Raw genomic sequence first — 6,720 nt, 5'->3', positions numbered from 1 at the left:
TTCCTGTGAAAATGAAGAAGCAAATATTTTTAGAGGACCAGCTTTATTATACTAGTTTAAGAACAGCATAATAAACCTATTTACTTTTTCGTAAACAAGGGAGGTGTATATAACCTTTGCTTTTTCAAACGTACTTTCAAACTTTACCCAGGATACTCTTTATATTAATTCATATGCAATTTGACGGACAGTATCTCAGAGAAACGGGCAATTCAGAAGGAAATGTTATGTGCATTAGATCTATAGCATAAACCTAAAGAAGTGCTTTTCCTAACTGATTATTATAAATAATTTATTTGCAAGAAAGAAGTTTAAAGATAAATCGTAAGTTGTTCCGTTAATCTGTTAGAATTCAAGATCAGTCACTCTTGCCTCAACTTTGTTTGAGGCCTTTATGAAAATAAGTTACTTATTTAGGTACCGGACAACCTACGTTTGTACTTTACACTTGAATTACACTTAAGAAATAATTTTATTTATCACGGATACTTATTCTAATGTATTCATATAATCTTTTCACAGACCTGAGAGTTCATTGGGTGAAGGTATCGTAGAAGTTTTGAAGATGTACATATAATTTTTCCACAGTCTTTTTGACAAGGGAGCTCACACCTTTGGAATTAGAGAACGCAACCTATGTTCTAAACACGGAGGATTGTCATATTCATGGATTGGAGGACGAAAGGGAAATTATATGTGCAATTTCTACAGATGTCTAATTTTGTAACAATCATGTGCAAGGATTAATAAAGAGATGCTCTTAAAACATGTAAAACTATTATTTATAATGCTATGGTATATACTTGTAATTGACGTAAAAACTAATAATATCAGAAGAAATGGAGTGACAAGCAAAGCATCTTTGTGGACAAAAGTGTGTTCCTATCTTGCTGCAGAAAATTCAACCATGATATACTCAAAGTTTGGGCAAATAACATAAGAATTTTTGACAATGTTTATTTTGGTTGAATAATTAAATGTAGTTCTATGATATTCAGACTGGTATTTGCAGCATCGCTGCTACATCATGTAAAAAGATTCAGCTTTCCATTTTCTAGTTTTGTTGTGTAATGCATAAACCTAACCATTATAATATGTATCAGTAACAGGGTTGATTATCCTATATAATCGCTTCTGCAGCCGATTTGTCAGATATAGTGTCTATTCACTACACAATTATGGGAATTAGATTGTCTTCTTACATCACAGTTCACGGAGAGGAAAGAGAATTTAAAAATCTAACATTTTAAAAAGTAATAGACAGACAAAGTATGATTAAAATTACTAATACAAAAAAGTTTCTTTCTCTTTCCTTTATTATATTTAGTAGTTACTTAATATCATAATCTTTCCATTAAGGATTACAAGATAAAGGAAACAAAAGTATTATTAGTAAAGATTTAACTAAAAAGAAAATATACCTTTTAGTCACTATTTGAATTCGCGATATGTCTGCTTTTGATAATGAAGTTAATTATTTACTAAATACATTATATTAAATAAAATACTTTATTAACATTTCAATTACATGTATAGTGCAACTATAAAAGCGATACGAAAGCAATATTCTTTTTTAAAGAAAAAGCTATAGAATATTAAGAATATAAGATTCAAATATTATAACAAAAAGACAGTAAAACAATTTGCAAGATGTTATTGTTTCTTCTGCATAATAATTTTCTTTACTTGGTGGTGTAGGTAGAACAAATATATGTCAATATTGTACGTTAATTGTGAAATAACGACATATAAATTATATGTCCAATGATTCAAAAAACACTGTTGTTTTCTGCTTTAAGAAAATAATTGATATCCGGACATATGAAAACGTTCATAGTATTGAAGTAGAATACAACAAGCAACAAATTTTATCTTTAAAAGTGCACAAAATCGCCATGTATAAACTAAGTCCTAAAAATAACGGTATGTCTCTACAAAATCCCTGTATGAACGGTTCTTTTTCCCTGCACTTTTTTTTTTTACAGAAAAATCAAAATTGAACGAAATACACACCCTAATTTCGTTTCCTGCAAGGTCTTGATTAAAACATAGGTACGGTGCGATGTAAGAAATTACTGTAACTTTAAGTCTCAAATTTGGTAAATGATTTATTTCTCTAGTTTAGATTGGTTAAAAGAGATAATCTAAGATGGGGAATATAAATACATGAGAAAGCACCTGCTTTATGCAATCTGGTAACAGTTTCTATGCCAGTTCTAGATTTCACGAAACGTGGTTTTTACGTTTATAATCCTTGGAACTGAAACTAAGGTGTAATGTAAATGGGGATGTCCGTGTTTGGAGTCGATTTTCGATTTTTGAATAGTATTATTTTCAAAATCTATAGTCTTTGAAGTTTCATTGCCGTAAATTTCTTTTTAATACGACATCAGGTTCCCTTCGAGAACTGCAAATTATTGGGTACTCCCGTTGTATTTTCAGGTTTAAATATATATGTTTTCAGTTTTCGATTTGTTTGATCACCCCATTCTTCTGTAATGATGTAGTAAATATATTTTTGCTTTGTCGTTTCGAAAAGAATACACGCTTCATTTTGCTTACTGTTATTTCTGCGTTCACAATTCTTTGTTTTTCTTATTAGTCTGTGTTAGTAAACTTAACCAATAGGAGGTAAATGTAGACTGAATGCCAAAGAAATAGATAGCTTACAGGTATATTACGGGAAAGCAGTCAGGGAAAACGTTGGCAAACTTCAGAAGATGGAGAAAGCAGTGTGGGCAACTTACTTTCATAAATATTTAAGTAACGAGAAACCAACGCATATGCTTTGTCTTAAAGGAGAGTTTTCCTGGAGTAGGTACAACAGATCTCAAGGACATTACGAACATAAGGACTCGTTGCCTGCTGGAGTGATGGATGCTATCAAACCTATCTACATAGCTCTTGCGGTTCGAGCTTTTCGGAAAAAATATTTCCATAGGAAAACACAGAACCCCAATGAAAGTTGCATTGCACTGATATGGCAACGATGACCAAAAAAATCACATTTGCGAGTTCTAAAATCGTACAAATTGCAGTGCATGATGCTGTTTTTGAGTTTTAGTAGCGTACGTGAATCAAGAAACGGTGTTCTAGAAAAGATGAGAATTTCAAGCGGCGAATACAGCTCGAAACTACTGCGAGACATGGACAGAAAACGTATAACCAAATCTGAGTTGGGAGACCTGAAGCTTATCAAGGAATCAAGAATGAAGAAAAGAACCTGTACGAAGGGTGAAGAAAACACAATCGAACACGAAGAATATGGTTATGATCTTTTCTGAATGTTGAGATGCGTCTTATTGCTGAAAAGCTATTGTAAATTTTAAAGTTTTAATTTCTCAAAATTTCATTTTTGAACATACATGTGCCATTTTCTCACAAACTATGATTGAAAAAATAACCATATTTTCCTCAAATCTTACTTATATGTACCTCTATTTACTGAACTAGAATTATGACATAGTTCATTTTCTTGTCTCAGTTACTCTTTGTCGAAGATTAAAAACAATCACATCATTAACATTCTTCGAATTTTAAACAATAATTATTGACTTTGTATGTAACCTAGAAAAATAATCCTGATTCAGTAGCATTGCGAGCCACTGACGGGTGCGTGGTTTAAAAATTAAACGAATCAAACTATTTTCAGTAGTTTCTAAGAAAAAGGTAGAAACACTTTTAGAGCTATGCTAAAAGTTTGATCCTATGCCATATGCATAAAATGCAAGATAGAGAGAGAAAAATTAACATAAAGATTCTGAATTTCTATGCAAATCTACCTACCAAAAATTAAACTTCTACAAGCAATAGCAAAACGTGGTTTGACAAATTTCTCGTAAGCACCCAAAACACGGACATCCCCCCTTAAGACAAAGACTGCGAAATCAGCTGATAAAAGTTTCAAGTGTCAAATAGAAATATTCGAAAACTTTCTGTTCTCTCCTAGTAAGATGTTCATCATTTAATTCACATTTTCCATAGAAGGTTAAGAGAAAAATTGTTCTTTGTTTCCAAAAGAATTGAATATCCCAATAAACAAAGTAAAATCACATTTATTCCATTTCAGAACGATCGCAATGTGTATCACAGGCGATACACGCGGCATATATCCGCCTATGCTTCGTGTATAGTGTCTGATACACAACTAACCTTCTTTTTATAAGCACATGTATACGATCTGGTACACACGCTGGTATATTTAACACATCTTACTTGTAGTCAAAGCGCTGAGAAAATCATATTGCAGTAGTAATTCTGGCGTTAGTTGAATACTTTTCTTTAAGTATGTATTCCGCCCACGCTTCGTGTACTATATCTGATACACATTAACTTGCCGCTAACATCAAAATTTAGAAAAAAATACTCTCGCGATCAATTTGTTTTAATCCTTCATGACACAGAAAACTACTTTATATTAGAACATAGTTGAACAGAAAGTCAACTAGAACTAGAAAGTGAGCATTGATATGTATTAATATAATATTTTGAGAAAATTGGCTTTTCTCTTCCTATTCTACTATTTTTTAATTGAGATCTTGAAAGATTATTTTGAGCATAGTAGCTAAAGACTTTATAATTCATTTTCTTTTATTTATCTATATTATAAAGTTGAAAGTAACTATGCTTGTAGTTCTTAATCTCCTGAAGCACCCGGCCGATCTCATTAACATTTTCAACACATAAGATGTGAAGGCCTGGGATAGAATTTATTTATTCAGTTTGACGGTAGATCTTAGGGAAAGGGGAAGGAGGAGATATTAATCGTAGACGAAACTTAATAAATCTCGAACCATACGACTGGTCTTGATCAAATTTTCAATATAGGCTACATGTGCTTCGGGCCTGGGATGGTTTTTATCATTTCATTCTGACGAAGCAAAGTAGGGGAGGAGGAAGGGAGAAGAATCAATGTATATAAAAATAGAAGTGACTATGTTTGTGACTTATTAATTTATCAGCCACCCTACTGTTCTGACGTAGATGAGGTTCGGGGCTTAGACGGTAAAACTTAGGAGAGGGGGAGATATGTATAAATAAATAAAACTCAATAACTCTTGAACCAACAAACCAATCTTGATCAAACGTACAGCATAGATAACTTTTGGACCTAGATGGTTTCCATCCTTTCACTTTTACGGTGCAATGTAAGGGAGGGGGTGGGGAGATATTTTAAGATATGAAAATTAAAGTAACTGTGTTTGTGACTTAACAACTCTTGAACTACCCGACCGAAATCGATCAAACTTTCAACAGAGATGAGATTGGGAACTCGAATAGCTTTTGTGATATTATTTTGACGTTGCAAATTTGGGGAGGTGAGGGTAGATATATAATAATGACCGAAAATGACCGGTTACTATCGATTACATAGTTTCAGGGTCGCTGAGATGAACAGTCTTTCTTCCGATCCCGTATAAATCCAAAGTCAGTCCCGCAATTTAGGGGAAGGGAAGAAATAAAAATGAATGATGATGACCAATATTAATGTCAATTATATAGCTATCAGGGTCACTGAGACGAGCAGAAACACTTCCGAAGCCGTTTAAATAAAAATTCAGAACGCAACTTGGGGCAGAGGGATGTGGAAATATATAAAATGATCGAAAATGACCGACATTAGTGTCAAATCAATATTTTTTTGGGTCGCTGAGATGATCAGTGACACTTCCGATGTATCCCCAAAGCTTGGAGGAGAGGTATATATATATAAGAAGAATGCTCGAAAGTGATCAATATTAGTGTCGATTACAAAGTTTATAGTCGCCCAGATGAACAATAAAATTTTGCGATGATGTTTAAATCAAAATTCCGCCCGCAACTTGGGGCTGAGGGAGATGGATATATCTTCTTCTTCACCTCAACCATAGGTTGGTGGGAAATATGAACATTTTAAAACTTTTCTCTCGCTTGTGAGAGCTGTTTCATACTTTGATAAGGCCTCTTCTTCGTAACTGCATCTAGATATTCTATCTTTGGTCTTCCTCTTCCTGTTTTTCCCTCTTCCTTTCCCTCTATCAGCACAGTGATCTAATCGGAGTGTCGAATAAGATGGCCAAGTATGCTGTTTCTTTTTTTCTATAATTTTCATGATCTGTCGCCCTTCATTAGCTTCCTTTAGTACGTGTTCATTCATTTTCCTTATGTCCATGATATGCACAGCATTCTGCAACAAACACCACATTTCAAATGCTTCCAGCTTGGATATTTCAGCTTTTCTCAATGTCCACGTCTCTAATCCGTACAGCGCCACGCTCCATATCAGTGTCTTAATAAATCGTTTAAGAACGTCCAGCGACATATTTCTTGATGTTAGTACTCCTTTTTTTCTATTGACTGTGCTATTCTGGAACTTACGTCTTTTTCACATCTTCCGTCCGAGGATATTAGACTTCCTAAATAGGAAAACGTCTCAACGTCACCGATTTTTTCTCCATCTAGCCATACGTTTGCCCCTTCCTGTCCTCCTCTTATGCATTTTATCACTTTCGTTTTCTTCTTATTTATCTTCATGTTGCATTTTTTCCAGTTGGTAGTTCAAGTTAGAAAGTGCTTCCTGGAAGTTCTCCGCTTTCAATGCTATGTCATCTGTAAACCTTATTGTGTTGAAAACCTGACCATTTACTTTTACGTCTTTCTCGTTTCTATCCAAGAATTCTTTCATAGCCTCTTCTATATAGACGTTGAATAAGAGAGGTGAAAGTCCACATCCTTGCCTCA

This window comes from Thermobia domestica, chromosome 8 (assembly GCF_964235325.1).
Source record: "Thermobia domestica chromosome 8, izTheDome1.hap1.1, whole genome shotgun sequence".
NCBI classification, from domain to species: domain Eukaryota; kingdom Metazoa; phylum Arthropoda; class Insecta; order Zygentoma; family Lepismatidae; genus Thermobia; species Thermobia domestica.
Note: the sequence above shows the minus strand (reverse complement) of the source record.